This window comes from Gallus gallus, chromosome 3 (assembly GCF_016699485.2).
Source record: "Gallus gallus isolate bGalGal1 chromosome 3, bGalGal1.mat.broiler.GRCg7b, whole genome shotgun sequence".
In the NCBI taxonomy this organism is placed as follows: domain Eukaryota; kingdom Metazoa; phylum Chordata; class Aves; order Galliformes; family Phasianidae; genus Gallus; species Gallus gallus.
Genome location: NC_052534.1, coordinates 91,690,123 through 91,708,457, shown reverse-complemented (window position 1 = coordinate 91,708,457; position 18,335 = coordinate 91,690,123). Strand labels below are relative to the sequence as shown.

Here is an 18,335-nt window from a genome sequence, read left to right as displayed (position 1 = left end):
GTCTTACAGGATATGCTGTTGCATTTTTTTCTAATATGTTCCCTATATTTTTAAGAAAATATATCTTAAGAATAGCATGGAAGGTTTTGATTTTTGGTCACCAAATTGGCATAGTTCTATACATATTTATTAGTTTGAAAAACTTTTTTTTTTTTTTTTAACATAATTTCTTAGGAAGTTTCCAAGAAGAGTTTTTCAGAAAAGAAATAGTGATTAAGTGATTTAGCAAATCACATTAATTCTTGAAAGTGGCAGTCGTTCATTAAAGAAAGGCAGAACGCCTTGCAGCTTCAGAACAAGGTTCTGAGAGATGAAGATCATAGATATAATTTCTAAAAGGGTAATACACATCGCCAGTACCACAGTACATATTGTTTCACTTATTTATTAACCACTTCTGCAGACAAACGCATGGCATACATTTATATTCTCTGCATTTTTCCCACGTTTACCCGTCTACCAGCAGAAGAGTTCTACCAGTTTCACGAAAGTTCAGGTAAATAAGTGACTAAATTTTGGTAAAATATTTGACAATGAAAATATGTACAGGTAGTAAGTTAACTCTAATCATTAAAATACCGTATAATCATTGGCTTTTGACATTGTCAACACAGTAGTCATGTTGCTAAAGTTGTACCAAGAAAGGTAGACACAGTCCAACAGTTACCATCCCAAAAAAGAAAATATTTGGATACTTTGGAGATGTTTTGATTATTTTTGATGAGAAAATATTTTGTTATTATTTTAAATATCTCATTATTTCATTCTCTCAGGTACTTTTTCAGTTCCCAATTTTTAATATTGGCCACTCGTTGCTGAGGAATAAGCCTACAGTTGTGTGGTAAATAAGCAGGATTTAGACTCTTCCAGTAAACATAATTCTTCCAGAAGCAATACAAACCCTTTCTAAAATACAAACTCTATAGCATACTAATTTGTCTCCACTATTTAATACCAGGTATTTCATGTGACAACAGTGAACTATTTTTATCCTTGCAGATGGCTGTGATGGTAAGTATGTAGCCATTCTTAAAAAATAAAATAAAATGAAATGAAATAAAACAAAACAAAACAAAACAAAACAGTACCTTTGATTAGAACACATGAAATTTCAGAGGACTCTCCCAGACAGTAACTCACAACATCATACATTGGTACCACTGAGGTCAGTGATTTTCTGTCCATTACCGAATGTAACTAGAGAAAGCAAATCCTTATAAGTAGTACAGCAATCTACATCTATGGCATTTCTAAAGGAAAATGAAATAAACAAGAAAAAAAAACCTTTAGGGTTTTGAAATTAATGCATCAGGTATTTATTGAGCATGTGCTATGATAAGAAGCTCCTTGACTTCTGAAAATAGTGTAACTGGGACAATTCTCATGCACTGAAAATTAAATAGCTTAAGATTTGCTTCCTAGTAGTGGGCAGAATTCTAATGGAGTTAAGCTACAGTACAGTACAGATGCAGTAAAGATCAAATCACACTCATTGTCAAATAAAACTTGCACAATTCTTTCTAGTGACAATCTCAAATCCTCATAAACACAGTAAAATAAAAGGCACACTCAGTATGACTTTCAGACAGGATTTCTGTTCTTTAGCTTTAATCCCTTGTAATGTAATTCTCATTCTCTCACTGTAGATATTTCAATGACACATAATATTATTAGATAAAACTACTTGCAATTGAAAAGATAAAAATGCAAGATAGATGAAAAAATAAAAAGGCATTCATTACTTTAAAAATACAAAAAAAATTAAATGCGTAATTGCATTTATACCAGTATCAGTTTCTTGACTAAATGCAACTTCTTAATGAAGTTTATGTTAGTCTAAAATTAAATGGTTTTTAAGTGTTACCTGTTGTTGTCTAAAATGGCTTGACATTGGCTTTTCTACCATAGGTATTTGCTTACTAATTTCTTACAGGAACCCACTGAATGAGTTACACTAATGCCTTTCAAACTTGCTAAAATTAATTCCAATCCTTAATGTGAATTACTACATATCTGGATTATTAGAATTTTTTCTGATATTTGATCATTTTTTTTAAGAATGGCTTTTGAATGTAGCAATTATCCTGTGATCTAGAGCTAGTTACTTGGGAACAATACAACATCTTATGCTGTGGACCACAGAAAGATGTTTTCCACAAAGTAAGAACCTAACATCCATATGGATGTCCAGCTGGAAAATAAAAGGAAAGGACCTTGAGGAATTCCCTCAGACTACTGAAGAAAGCTGGTAAAACAGCCAGTTATTCAATGCTAGGCATAATCTTTACAAAAGTAGCTGCTGCTAGACAGAGAACACTCCCTGAAAGTGCATGCCAGTTGATTGCTATTTTGTTTATATTTTTCATTTCAAAATTTTTTCAAAAAGTAAATGACCCAAAAAAGAAGGCATTTGGGGAAGCTTTGGCTGTGATTCCTGTTAAAAATTAATGACCATGCCATTTTCCCATATGGGGTGTTTCTACTTTGCAAGAAAACTGCCTCCTTTTATTTACAGGAAGAAGCGTGGCCCTGGGTTCTGTTGCACTCCCAATTCATATTAAAGAAATAGAAAGAATTGTCTATTAAAAAAAAAAAAAAAACCACCTAATTTTCTAATTTTCCCTTTTTTCCCACAAGGAAAATATCTGTATGAACACCTGTTGAACTGTAACTAATGAGATTCTTTGCCTGCCAAGGCAGTTCCTACCATTGCAAGCTCTGAAGTACATAGTTCCCTAACAACATAAGGTCCATTGGTGTTGAACTCCTAGTGACAATTCTCATTAAAAATATATATATTATATATAACAAAAAACATATGTTTGTCACATTAAAAATGTCAAACATGATGTTATCTGATGAAGTTTATGTTTTTTTATAAATGTATTTTTATATATATACATGTATGCTTGAACTAATTTTTCTTAAGAAATAATTTTAAATAATATGGGGTAGGAGATATTGAATTTTTATTAATAAAAAAAGTCTTGACTTAGTGCCAAGTGAACTAAATCCTAATTTTATAACTGCAATTCTTTCCAAAGTATGTCTGTAGCTGAAGAGTATGTAAAACTATCTACAATTGTAATATTGTACTTTTATTAGGAGTTATAGTAAAAAATATGTTTCATAGAACCGTATTATCAAAGGATGTTTTGGAATGGAAGGGATCGTAAGGATCATCTTATTCCAATCCCCTGCCATGGGCAGGGATATCTTCCACTAGAGCTGGTTACCCAAATCCCCATCCAACCTGGCCTTGAATGCTTCCAGGGATGGGGTATCCACTAATTCCCTGGGCAGCCTGTTCTAGTGCCTCATCCCTCTCAGAGTAAAAAGCTTCCTCTTAATATCTAATTTAAGTCTCCTCTTTTTTAGTTTTAAACCATTCCCCTTTATCCTCTCCCTGATAAAGTCTCTTCTCATCTTTTCTGTAGGCCCCCTTTAAGTACTGGAAGGATGCTGTAAGGTGACTGGGGACTTCTCCAGGCTGAACTACCCCAGCTCTCTAAGCCTTTCAGTATAGACAGCCTGTCTCTGTTTTCTCAGAATTTTCCTCCTGGATATACAGCCTTCAAGCAAGTTATCCTCTTTTCAGTTTCTGGAAGTGGTCTCAGGTACACAAGGCCAGCTTCCTCATACTATCATAGAATCATAGAATCACCAAGGTTGGAAAAGACCCACAGGATCACCCAGTCCAACCATATCCTCGTGGGACAAGTGCTCCTTACCTCTGCCATCTCAGTGGCCTCTGCTGATGCAACTCCAGTTTGTCAATGTCTCAATTAAAAATAAGTAGTGTATTGTAGAATCTGTAAGAATCTCAATATGACTGAAGCAGTCAGAATATGAGAAATACTGAATCAGATAATTTTTGATGCGAGTAGCTTTTTTTTATTTGCATCTGGAATACTATAAATGATGTATTGTAGAAAACAGACACAAAATATGAACTTCAAGGAACTCATTTTTCAAACCTTCTGGATTATAATTTATCCAAATGAATTGAAGTCAATATACTTTGAATTTTCTTATTCCTACTCTTATTTTTACTTTTGTATCCTGTCAAATATGCTTCAGCCCAAAAACAAAGGGGTTCATGTACTACTAGACCTTGATGAATATGGTCTTTTCCCATGGCAAAGTATTACATAAGGATTTAAAAAGAACAGCTAAGCATGTAGAATATTCATTACAGTTGACTGTGAAATTCCCTAATGTGCACAAAAAAACCTGCTACCTACCCAATTCAGTTAAATCACCCTACATTTTGTAGAAGATATCAAAAAAAAAAAATCTAACCAATTTCATAAAAAGAATAATAGCAAGAAAAAAAAAATAGCATTAGCCCATGCTACTGACATTCATCATTTTAACCAAGTTAGAAGCAGAAGAGAAAATTCAGTGAATTACCATAAAGAATTATAAGTAGAGAAAGATTTTTTATGGTAATGTGTGAGCAACATGTTGTGTATTTCAATCTTTTCCCTACAGGCATTTTTGGAGTTTTTTTGGTCAATGATAACAAAATAGTTCACCAATTACCAGGTCAATCCCAAAATTTAAAAAAAAAAAAAAATGGTATTGATATTTAGCTCTGTCTTTATGTTATGGGAAAAGATATGGAAATTGCATATCTTTGGTACATTTCCAATGCTCTAAAAAAAAAAAAAAAAAAAAAATGTTATCTAATGCTCAGTAATGTGGAACCCTGCTCTCTCTTCCTCTCCCTGCTTGCTCACATATGCCACAACTTGTTCCTACCTTTGTGACTAAAACCGAAGAAGTGTACTTATAGATGCATTCTGCCACTTTCATTCTCGGAATTCCCTTGCAGGAATATTGTCCTTTCTGTCCAAGTGAAACTGAGGCCTTACAAGCACCATAAAATGTTTTCCATGCCACAGTTTAATTTGATTTCAAGACTGTCATTTCTGATAGAAGGAACAAGATAGAACATTTCTAGTAGTTTAATGAGGGGGAACACTACCTTTCCTTCTTAAAGTTTTAGTCAAAAATCACCTCTAACTCCTGCTACAATATTTATTTTTATATTTTCTGTTTGAAAAGCTTTTACAAGGTAAGAAAAATCTACACAATTCAGAAGTCCTTTACTTTTGCCAGTCTGCTTACAGGTTAAAGCATTACACAGAAACCTCACAATCTGAACTTGATAATCTTTTCAAATGATACACTAAAACCATCACCCAGTTTCATTAGGTAGTGCACACGCTGAGTTCTTGACTCACCTACTGCCTGCAGCAGCTGTTGCCCAGTGACTGAATTAGTTACTGGGAGAATAAAGACACCTGGGACAAAGGCACTTCCTTTTCCATTCTGAGGTTCCTCACTGTGGTGCCATGGCAAGGCTAGTGCAAGGTTATTTTGATTCTGAATCTGGCAATTGCATTAGTCCCTACACAAAAGAGACAAAGAGCTGAGAGCATAGTACTTATGAGTGACAGCAAGTGTAATGATCAGTGTAAAAGCTATTCTCCTTATTTCACTCTTAAAACTTCATCGTTTGTCCACGCTTTTCTTAAAAGTGTATGTTTTCTTGAGTAATTGACACACTGTTGGAAAGTTTTTCAAGATCGAGTGAACTAAACCAACTAAAATGAATCCTATCCTATGAAGGTTTCACTAAGATTGCAAGAATACTCATGTTCTGAAAATTATCAAAAGTTAAAAAGGAAACCAATCCTAGTTTATACAAATTAATGCCATTTTAAAGCCTATGTTCAAGACTAAGGCCACAGTGACAACAGATGTGTCAAATTTTCAGCTGATTTTAATCAGTAAAATTCTCTGGGTTCCAATAGAGTTTTTCTGATTAAAAGCAGCTGAGAATCTGGACCAATTATTTACAAATAAATTATTCATGAAATAATGGGGGAAATTGCAAATAAATAATGTTACTGATATGGCCTGGACACTATTTTTACAAAAACAGAATTTGATAATTAATTGACAAAAAAAAAATCAGTTGTCATTACTATTCATCCCATGTAAAAAGAACTTGGTATACTGTAATAACGTGATAACAGTGACTGCAGAATTGTTTATTGGATAATTGCAAGCTATAGGAGTGGAAAGCATGTGTATAGCTTACTCTGAGATAGAAGCTCTTTTGTTAATTATATTGCTATTACAAGTCTACTAATCACGCTAATATGAAACAAAGATCAGTTTGACTCCAAATATCCAAATAAAGTATTTCAGAGTAGATTATGGAACAAATCTTGACAAATCTTGCAAGTGGCGGAACCGATTTGAACATGTGCCTCTGAAAAACATCACTTGTTTATACCTGAGAATAGTGAGAGAAAATAGAGAGGAATCACAGTATTGGATACATAAGCTATTACTGGGTTCCAAAAACAACGCAGTACGCTATTCCTAACATCAGGCTCAGCATCAACAGAGGAAACAAGCTGGAAATTTGAAATTAGTTAAACTTGCCGTGTTTCAACTGCATCCTGGATATGTCCCAAGTAAGTATAAACAAATTTAAATATACTGAATAAACATCTGGACCATTAATATTGTCATATATAATCAAATGAGAAAACCATTGCTTAGACTCAGTCAACTTTCCCAGGTACTAGGAACACTAGAAAAAACAGTCTTAATTGTGCAAGCCAACATATGTCAAGCATTACCATATTACCAAATTATTTAACATAGCAATTAAAAATTCTCCCAGAGAACATCACTATTAAAAGCAAGGAGTTCAGTTCCCGTAGCTATCTGTGCTTGGTATTTATTTTTTTAGATTTCATTAGCTTCTGAATGCATCAACAACTTTACTACTGTGGAAGACTCACAGAGCTTTAGGCCCTGAAGTTTGTTTTCAGTTCAATATTCAGCCAAAATAGACAAATTGAAGTCTCATATCTTCTGCTAATGTAGTAATAGGGGTAGCTGAGACCCAGCATCAGCAGAATCCAACATTTTTCATAAATTCTTCATATCTGACAGTACTGAATGTTTTTACTTGGTACATCACTATTCCCCTTCCCTTTGCTCTCTTCCATTCCATGTCTGTCATCTTTTTCTCATTGTATGCCATAGACCAGCACAAGTCAGACTGTAACTACTATCTTGTGTTTCATGCCAACAAGGCTCCCATTTGCTTGGAAACCATAGTTCTAGGAGAAAACAGTTTGGGAAAAAAAGACTTGCATCTTCCTTCCATTGCTGGCCTACGTTTATAACATCCTTCTATCACTCTCAGTAAAACTGTAAAAAAATTTTCTGTCAAGAAAACCAAACTAGAGGCATTATCTTTCCTGGTTAAGCTGATAAATTCTTTCCTGTCCTCAATAGTCTTCAAAAGTCTGCACCAACACAGTGAGGTGTTAGTGCAAGTCTTGGGCTCATGTCTCATGGACAAGTTTGAAAAGAGGGCAAGTAATTTTGTTCAAAATTATTGCTCGTATTTCTTCTGTTTGGATTACAATTTTGCAGGGATTTCTCTTTAAATTGCAGGAAGGATACTTGACATTTTTTGTGAAAGGGAAAACATTGCTCTGTCAGTTCTTTCTTTCTCCTTCACTTCTATTATATGTATATATGTGAGCGCAAAATGTAGTCAACTAATCCTGACTACAAAAATGTTGAAGTGTAACTACTCTTTTTTGTATTCTGTCAAATACTGAATGCTAAAACTGTGGTTGTTTGGGGACCAGAGCATCATCCTTTGTGTTTTATAGCAACCCACATAATAGAAAACGTGAGCGTAACTGCTTCCATTTCAGCAGAATTACATTTTGTCTTCAGTGGTGCAAATAGCATTGCAGTCCAGGGTAGGATTAGAAAGGTGCTTATCCACTGAATGCGCTTTCTGTTGCTTTGGCATTATGTAATTCTAAGTCTCTCACAAATCACTTTCAGTTAAGTAGGGGGAAAAATATGCATCACTGTATTTCTGTCCTTGCTCAAATTGGCTGCAGTGCAAATCAGAGGAACCAACTGCAGAAAGATACACTAAATGTAAAGACAATATGGAATCTAAAAAAGAGCACAAGCATAATTTGAAGACTGCTAGGTTAAAAAACAGAATGATAAAATCCTAATAAGCTCTCAGACACCTAGTAGTCCACAGGGCTTGAGTTTTCCCCAGAAAACTTGTGAAGGCTAATTTCTCTGCAGATACGGAACTGCCATCTTGAAGTAAAATCTGGTAAGGATATAATAACAGCGTCTATTGAATACACGCACTGTCAGTTTTATTTACGAATGTGCGTGGAAGAGACAACAATGCCCACTTGTGGTATCCGAGTTCAGAGGGCTGACTGTCCTCAGTGGGGTATGCAGATCGCTGGGAGTCCATAGAAGTCAGGAAGAGAAAAGAGAGAAAAAAGAAGAAAAAAAGAATTCGATACCTCTTGCTGAATCTAGCATTTACGTATAGAAGGATGACAGATTTCAAGGTAAGGGAGAGGCAAGAGTAAAGCTCTGCAAGTGTGCCTGGCTTCCTAATGTAGCGATGTGGAGCTGAAGGGGGATTTCAGGGTATTGCTCTCTGCAAACGTGCTCATGCCTTTTATTTTCATTTTAAAGGTAATTATATAAAATTTTGCTGAAATATAACACTCCCAGTAAAGTCTTTTAAATATGAGTGTGTGTGTGTGTTCACTCTACTGCCCAGAGTTAAAACTGACAAATCTGGGGCCTCTGTAAGGAAAAGCGTTTCTCTGCCACATTCTGTATATAGCCAGCAGCTCCTGAGCCACAGCTCTTTCCTTCCAAAGACCAAATATGATTTTACCAGGGAGACTGTGTTGTGTTTTCTCAGCTGTATTGCTTATTTCACACATTTTTTTTTATTGCTAATTCTGCCCAACTGAGGGAGCAGAGAGTCTAGCTTGTGGCCTTTCTCAGAGTGCTCCAACAAATCAAACTGCTATGACCACTGCTGAAAAAAGAGGTCTTAGGTGGTCAAGAAACTGTGATGACAGAGAACCAAACATAAGATTCATGTCTTTTTAGTTTGGACTGGAAGTGACATTAGAGAGCTGTTCCCAGGGCTTGCAAAGAAAGCTACTCATGCAGAAAGGTTGTGTTTATGTTCAGTGCGGTCAAAATCTTTAAGACAGCTAACTTTATGCCTCCAGAGTTGTCTATAAAAACAAATCTGTATTCTTTTAGCATGACTTACACTTTAAAAATATCTATTGTAATGTGCTTCTCTTTTTCAAGACATGATATCATAGTATGGTTGTTATCACTACAAAGTTTAGCACAGGATAGTGTTTGAGAGGAACCAACATGGCCTTGCATTCAGAAAAAGGGAACTCTGAGGCTCATAAGATTTCTGATATCATACAGGCATATATCTGCGTTCTCTATATTTTCAATGCAAATTATATTCTCATTACTTTTTAATGGAAGTTTTCCAATAAGCTTGATTTGTTTTTTTTTAACTTATGTTGTCATGCTCAATCTCTGCATGGTATTTCTTCATTTGTGAGCAACTCATACACAATATTCCTCAGGTCTTTTTTTAGGTATCCAAATGATGAAAAGCTGAGCCCCTCTGTGGGAAGTTGAAATGATACTCTCAAGGTCATTTCATCCAAATGACAATCTTCTTTTTACTCTCCTAAGCTGGCTGCAAATGCATTACACATGTTAGTCATAAAGTCAAACCCACTGTTTACACGAGAAAGTAGAAGTTGGGGTAATGCTGTTTTGCACCTGTTGTTATTCTTGTCCAGTAAGAAAAACTATGTGTGAAATACATTGCTGTGTTTTCCTAATGATTTGCAGAAGAGTAAGAGCTTTGCTTAACAATGGCTGTTTTTTTTCTTCTAAGCAAGGCTTCTGACATCATCCTAAAGCATCTACAGGCATAAATTTTTAAGAACATAAAAAGTTTATGAGGATGTGTAATCACGGAGAAAGAGTCCGGGATTTTTGTGAAAACAGCAAAAGAAAAATGTAAAAAGCTAAGCTACAGCACATACCAGAGGCTGAAGGCTGACTAACATAAATCCCATACATATGTAGTAGGAAGTAATACCAAGAGGAAACTGGAAGGCCTAATTAAATGAAGCTCATACCTGATGAATGTTCCTGACGGCACTGGAATAATGCAGCAGAAATGAAGCAGTACACAACATGGATCTTGATTTTAGAAAGGCTTCCTATACTGTACAAACAAGTCAAATTCCATAATCTAGCTGCTGAGGTAATAGTGTGCAGCCGCCAACAGCAGACTGCTAATTATTATTTTTTTAATTTACCTAGTTGGAATAAGGTAAAAATCCAGAAAGGTATAAAGATTCATCACTAAAATTTAGGTGCATCATTTATATATCAATTTAAATTTAGAAGGCTAAGAAATGTGTAATCTAAGTGGTTCTCTGGATATTGGTTTGTGGTTGAACCTTTATTGGGGTAAAACTCAGCACATGGTAGGTGTGGCCACCTGAACTTTTTCCATTGTTTCATCCTTGAAAATTTGGGTTATAGCTGTTTGATTTATAAGAAAACATTGTGTTTGAAAAGGATAATTTTCAAACAAAAGAAGAAAGTAGCAATTTTTCCAGTAAAAAATTTCTGATAGGATCAATATAGCAGGGGTGGAAGTAGCTTGGTTCAGCTTTAGGCATTCAGCTTAATCTGAAGAGTTTTTATTTTAGCAAATCAATCTACTCACCTGTTGGCTTATCTAAAAGTCTACTGGGGTGTCTGTTCATCTCTTGGCATATCTGTATAATAGTAATAAACATAATGGAACAGTTCTGGCATCCTACTCAATAACAGAGTGAGAAGAAACTCCAAGAAAAGACAAAATCCTGCTGAAAACCAGCCACCGAGAAAACTCCATATATGACAGCCAACATTACACTCCTGACTACAAAATTCAGAGACCTATGCATTTTAACCTGTAATCACAACCTTTGATCACAAGGCGTCTCATGTTCAACATTCCTTTCAAGGCTCCTTGATGCTGTAAGAAACACCTGCAAGCAATCAGCTGGTGCTCTGGAGAATGCTTTCAGTTCCAGGACAGAAAACGTAAAGAAACATGAACATTACACGAAAAGCTTATGTGGACATTTTATATATTTGTAGGTATCTGCCTCTTCTCCCGAAGCCTTTAGAAGCTGTACTTCGTAGTGGAAAGGTAGTAGCCAAAGGCCCTGCAAACCGTCATGTGTTTTTCTCTTCCACTTGCCAGTTGATTGACTTAGAAAGGAGACACCACCACTCAGAGCCTTCCTCAGTTTGTGAGTCACTCTCTCCTCTCCCACCAGGCAGCTGGGATCAGAAGACATTAGGTAATTAGCAACGTTGGCAGAAAACCTGCTGAAGCTGGACCACCATGCTGTAGTTTCTCAGAGAAATAATTATTCCTAACTCTGTAACAGGATGAAATGAAAATTCTCTGGAGAAGATGCTGGGAGCAACACTTGTCTTTTTGCATTAGGAAGCACTCGAACAAAATGTTGTGACAGCCAGGCCTAGTTCCTGAGATTTATTTTTTTCTGAGGACTATCTGTCTGCACTGGTTTCTGGAGAGGCTCATTTCATCTCCATCAGGGAGGACAGAAGAGTGCTCAAGTACTTCAGTCTGGCTTGATGCAACCAAGACATCAAACTCACGCTCAGGTTTCAGCCTCAGAGGTCGGAACTAAAAGCAGCTGAGAATCCAGATCTTCATCTTCCGAAGATAACTGAGCACATTTCTCCTCCCCAGGATGCTGGATAATCTGTTTGTGACCACGGAGCTGGCAAGTCTTATCAGTCAGCCTTATCAGCATCTTTTAGGCTACCCTGAGCATATGCAGTAGCAAAGGGCCATTCAGGAAGAGCTGCAGAGATTTGTATGTTGTGACTCCTAAACAGCCCCAGTCTCCCAGCCCAGTCAAGGTGGTCATGCACAGAATTTTAAACACCAGAGATACTGAGGAGCATAGGTGTGAAGAACACGCCGTATTATTCTCTTAAAAATCAGTGTTTTAAATGTGGCCTAATGTATTCCTAAGATATTTGTGTTCTTGTGTTGTTGCTTCAAAATATAGTGAAAATAACAGGCAAAGAAATATATATGTGGGATTGATTAAACATTCAAGATGAAACTCTGTGCTCTTGATCAGTTTTCCTGATAGTTCTATATCTCTTGCAATTCTTTAATTTATCCCTTCTGATACGTGTCAGCAGAACTACGTGGAGATTTTGTTCTGCTCTTTATTACTCCAAGGTCAAAATCTATGAAGTAAGATAAATAATTTAGTGATTTTGCCCTTTATACTGAGAGATGTTAACAGGTACAATGCAGCCAGGAACGTCTTCAATTATTTAATTCACACAGTCAAATGAAAGGAACACTGCTGAAACACTTGCCTAAATTATATCTGTATTTATTTAAGATGTTTTGCTATCAAGCAGTGTTAAAAGCAGTATGAGTCTTATTAAAACAACTACTTTTATCTTGGCAATCTTCCTTCTCTACTAACACCCTTTAATGGTTTATTGAAGGGCTTCCCCTGTCAGGTAAAAAAAAGTCCCAAAGTTACCTGCTTTACCGTCCATATTTTCATCATCCATATTAAATAATGCAATCACCACAAGCATTATAAATTGTAAGAATCAATGCTGAGCAGGGACGGCAGTCCAGCCCTAAAGCCAAGGCTGTATTCCAACAGTTTCAGTATAGAACTTCTGGCTGGGGCACAGATGTTCATTTTCATGCTGTGATCTCCATTCTCCTACTCCCCTTCGCCCAGCCGCGGTTGGCACTGCAGACACGTCTTTATTGTAACTTTGTTCTTGTGTGGATTGCTTTAACAAGAATTGGCAAGTCGAGTATATGACGGTTGTAAATTTAGCAGTAAATAAAAGGCCTTAGGTAACCTTTTCCCCTTTTCTGGGGTTTATTATATATTGCTTTGATTATTTGATTAATATCTAAACAGTATCATCTTTGTAACATGCTGCCACAAATATTTGAGGGAGGATCATTTCATCTAGCTGAAATACCTGCAGACATGCCCCAGGACAGTCATCACTACATGCTAGCCATTTGTCTGCTCCAGGTGTGGCTTGGTGCTCTCCATACAGAGCCTGCAGTGCTGGGCCACCTGCTTCTGGCTTGTGAGCACTCTGGGGGTGACAGAGGGCAGGTCTACCAACCTCCGTGCCTCCTGCTGAAATGGCCACCTGGGAGAGAAGACTGCAAAATTCCCAAAGACAGAGGAACGAAGAAAGAAGAGCATGACTCAAGAGCCGAATGAATAACACAGCTGTCTAAAGGATGGGGAATATGGGGACTGCTCCCTGCTACGGAAATCTTCATGGCTCCGGATGGGTTTTTGACCTGAACTGCAAAAGCAATCCGAGAACGTGGACCCAAAACCTAGGCGTTCTGGTAAAGTCTTCTGATCATCAAGGTACAAAATCCTGCTTTCTCACGTTTGCTGCCACTAGGCCTTTGTCTTGAAGAAACAGGAGCAACTTCTTTGTCTTCTATAGGTTAGAAGATGAAAGCTGTCCTAATCTCTGCTTTCTTTGATCACTTATCTAACAAGAACCTGCCACCTACCAGGATCTTTTAATAGCAGTGCAAACAGCTCCTAAAGCTGTTGAGGAATGCTGTTTGCTCCACACCTGTGGAAATGGAAGGAATTTGTCAGGAAAAAAACCAAGACAGAAAATTTTCTACATTTCAAAGCTGCTTGAATTTTATAATGTTCTCTTTTTACTTTAAAATAATGCTTTCGATATTTCTGTGGAATCTTTTGTTTTCCCTTAACAGAAGCAGCCTCCACTCAATATTAGTCAATATATATTAAATATATATATATCAACAAACCAACAATGTCCAGCTCTGCAATATATGTGTTATCTCTTTCAAAATGAAGAAATAAATGATACCGTTTTTCACATACACGATCATTTTCAAAGTTTTCTTTTCTTTTCCCACAAGACTGTACTGTCATACTGAAAGCTGGTATATTCAAGTGCTGAAATTGAACCTATGGTAGCATGGCCAGAAAAAAAATATATATATATGTGAGAAATTAGTAAATTTCCATTGCCCTTCTGTAATATGGATAATCTAAGTAACATTTTAACATAAACTGCCCAATCTGACATTTAGAAACTGAATGTTTGTATGTGTGCAAAAGAGAAACTAAAGTACATTCTTCCTAATGTCTGGCTACTTTATCAGAAGAGCACTTTATATCTTTTAAGGAGCTAGCAGGCTATTACATATGACTAATATATCAAATTCCAATGCAGCTTTTATTCAAAGTTTAATAGAGATAATTGTAACATAAAAGCTACCCTCTAGATCTTATAATTAAAAGGACGAGAGCCTTAGAGTCATAAGGAAGGTAAAGTTAATTACTTACTTGTGTGCAGAACAAGTCCATAATCTTAAGTGGCAGCCAATTTATAGGTTTGAATTCCTGAATGCTAAGGTATTAGGAGAGTCATTTCAACTTCTTATGATAATTTCTTCATATAATTATGATTAGACCATTAGATATCATTTAATTTACTATGCCACTTCCCAACACGGCCCTTTCTCTATGGTTTTATTTACCAGAGCAAAGATTTCAGGCACTAATATTGTCTGAAAGCTTACAGTAAATCTAAGCAACAGAGATGTTTTACAGTCAGCGGTAGCAGAAAACAAAAAGTGTGAGTACTGAGATACTTTTTAGTAAATACAAAATTTGGTGAAGAATTTTTTCTTATTCTGCAATATTAGCTTTACTCTGTGTATACTCTATGGATAAAGTTAAGATTGAAATTAAAAATAAATACATGTGGTTTTGACAGAAACTGAATCACAAGCCAGATATGGAAAAACTATCTATCTGTGGTGGAGTTTTTGAGCATGATAAAAAAATCTTGCTCATGTCTTAGCAGTCATAATACAACCAGAGATGCTAACATTCATGCTGACCAAAGGTACTGACCAAGTTTTTGTCACTTTTGTTTAAGCCAACAGCAGTAGTTTCTGCATCTACAGAGAACACAAAGAGAAAGAAAACAGGAAAGATATGAGCTTAATGGATAGGCAGCAAGCGTAGGCTAGGCAGGATCAGAAAATGAATTTAATACTTCGCGCCTGTATTCTAAGTTTTCCTTAGTCAAGACTCAGAAAAACTACAGTAAACATCATGAAATTTTCGCAACAGAACAAATTTAATCTATTATATACTTACCCATGATGGTTACCTGATTTTAGTAACACACTTGCAAAATCAGCATATTAAGTATGAGTGGTACCTTGAATTACTAGGAAATAAAAAACGTTCATGAAAATGTACTATTATGTTGAATTATTGCAGGACTTCTTAAGTTATAGAATCATAGAATTGCCCAGGTTGAAAAAGACCTCAAAGATCATCAAGTCCAACCACAAGCTAACCATATTACCCTAAGTCTAACAACCCTCTGCTAAATCATGTCCATGAGCACCACATCCAAATGGTTTTTAAACACATCCAGGGATGGTGACTCAACCACCTCCCTGGGGAGCCTATACCAGTGCTTAACAACCCTTTCTGTAAATAAGGTTTTCCTGATATCCTACCTAAACTAACCTAGGCACAAGTTAAGACCATTTTCCCTCATCCTGTCACCTGTCACCAGTGAGAAGAGACCTACCCCGCTCTCACTGTAAGCACCTTTCAGATATTGGAGGTGAGCAATAAGGTCTTCCCTCAGCCTCCTTTTCCCCAGACTAAACAGCCCCAGTTCCTTCAGTCTCTCCTCGTAGGGCATATTCTCCAAGCCCTTCACAAGCCTTGTTGCCCTTCTTTGGACCTGCTCCACCTCCTCAATGTCCTTTCTGTACTGAGGTGCCCAAAACTGAACACAGTACTCAAGGTGGGGCCTCACCAGTGCCAAGTACAGGGGCAGGATTACTTCCCTAGTCCTGCTCACCATACCATTCCTGATACAAGCCAGGATGCCACTGGCCTTCTTGGCCACCTGGGCACACTGCTGGCTCATATTCAGTCGACTGTCCATCAGTACACCAAGGTCCTTTTCCATCAGGCAGCTTTCCAGCCACTCTTCCCCAAGCCTGTTGGGTTGCCTGGGGTTGTTGTGATCAAAATGCAGGACCCAACACTTGGCCCTGCTGAAACTCATACAGTTTACCCTGGCCCATCCACCCAGTCCATCCAAGTCGATCAAGCCTATCCAGGTCAAATGAATCAATAAATGTGTTAGTTCCTTGTTTCAATTTTACTCCACGGGAATTTATGGCTTAAAATTAAATACTGAGTATTGTTTAAGATATTCTTGCATTTTTACACTATGTATTGTATTTAAAAAAATAAATAAATATGCATTATCTTATTGTGTCTACTCATGTAATACATCTATTCAGCCACTTTCACTTTCATTGCCATTTATTTTGTTTTTATAATACTAATTAGATTGTTCTCTGTGCCTTCTAAAACAAAGTATTGCCGGAGTATATAGTTCAAGCTAAAATGCTAAAACAATTAAATCCTTATGGTATCTTGGATTACAGTCAAATTAAATAAAATCTTTTCCCAGAAGTGATATAATGCTTTGATGGATCTGTGTATAATACTACATTATTGGAACGTAATTATGATTGCATGATGCCTAACATGCAGAGAAGATCCACATGATGGTGTGAAAATTCCATTAATGAAATAACATTTCCTTTTCTTGAAAAATACTAAGATTTTTTTAATATATATATACAAGTTCAAGTTATAATTTAATAAAAAATAAACAGGTTACTTTATTTTCAAATGTGTACAGAATACATGCTATATTTATGCATGAATTTACCAATAACAACATCATTAGCCACTTATGCAAAATGAGGTATTTGCATAAGTGCTTTCAAGGGAGGTACCACTTTGGACAAGGGTTGTATACAGTGAATGCAATGAAGCAACTGGAGCCTTATTAATGTATCCCATTTAAAATAGGAGAACTACCATTTTGTGAAACAGAAAAGTTCTTGATCATGATATTTATTTTATACTATGTATTAATAGACTACATAAAACTATCAAATAATCTAAATCATTTTAACTAATGGCCAAAGATTTAGAGTTAAGACTAGAAGGAATGGCCTCAATTTGCAGCAGGGGGCGTTCAGGTTGGATATTAGGAAAAATTTCTTCTCCGAAAGAGTGGTCAGGCACTGGAACAGGCTGCCCAGGGAGGTGGTTGAGACACCATCCCATGAGGCGTTCAAGAAATGTTTAGATGTTGTACTAAGGGACATGATTTAGTGGGAAATATTGGTGGTAGATGGATAGTTGAACTAGATAATCTTAGAGGTCTTTCCCAACCTCTGTGATTCTATGATTCAGTATCTTGCATGTCAGTGTGGCTTAGCCATGCAGAAAGGGAATGTTTGTTCTTCTATTAATGGTATATATTAGATATAAGTTTATAACAGCATTGTAATAAATATAGATATCTCAACCATGCTTTTATATTTTTGTTTAATACAGACTACAGTCAGATGATTGGTTTCAGCAGAATAACTGCATTTAATAGATAATTTTGTAAAAATATATCCATTGGATTAACATTAGGTATTTTCATGCAGAGTTTTTAAAGACACAAGGTCAAAGAACATCGACAGTTCCCGCTTGATTTATATCTCATTTTGGAATGCAAAATGGTATAACGCTGACATTGCCATAACAAAGTAAATATTACTTTTCAGGGTAAAAGAAAGTTTTTCATTGAAGAAACATGAACATAGGAATGCCCTTTCCTATACTTTATGATAAATACTAATAATAAATAGAAAGATTTTGTTCTTAAAAAATGTATGTATAAAAACCAACAATTAAAATTTTCATAAATGTGAATGATTACACTGTATTTCATCATCAAAATATTTTAGAATGACTTGCAATGGGATGTTTTGGTAGCACTGCATCAAAAGATTACTCATACTAATCGTGTCTTTCAAAATAAATGTACATCTAGGTGAGTGCTGTAGCCACACAGCCCTCTAACTATCACTTGCCTCCAAATCAATCAGTGCCTCAGTCTTGACAGCTGACCAATTCATCACTCCAGAATATTTCTGTAATCTGGTTCCTTTCTTCATCAGGTACAATTCCACTGTTGTGACCTACTGTTCATTCACACATTCCTCTCTTTTACTTTATCTGGAAGTCAATCTGCAGCGCAGCAGCATTGCCTTCTCAGTATCAACAGTGGAAGGAGATGTGACTCAGGTAAAAGGGAGAAGGTTCAACCTCCCACTGCTCAGTCAACCCAGGATCAAGCAGGAAGCAGTACAGTAAACAAAGTATGTATTTTCTTGGAGCAGTATGTTGTGTGGGTTTACA

The 18,335-nt window shown here is 36.3% G+C and overlaps 1 long non-coding RNA gene across 1 annotated transcript in view; it reads left to right on the top strand.

The window, feature by feature from the left end:
* Nucleotides 1-18,335, top strand: part of LOC121110322 — an 82,177-nt gene that overhangs the window by 45,799 nt on the left and 18,043 nt on the right. The window contains exon 5 of the long non-coding RNA XR_005858226.2: nucleotides 18,095-18,295. This is a non-coding gene — a long non-coding RNA (uncharacterized LOC121110322). The remainder of the gene's footprint in view (nucleotides 1-18,094; nucleotides 18,296-18,335) is intronic.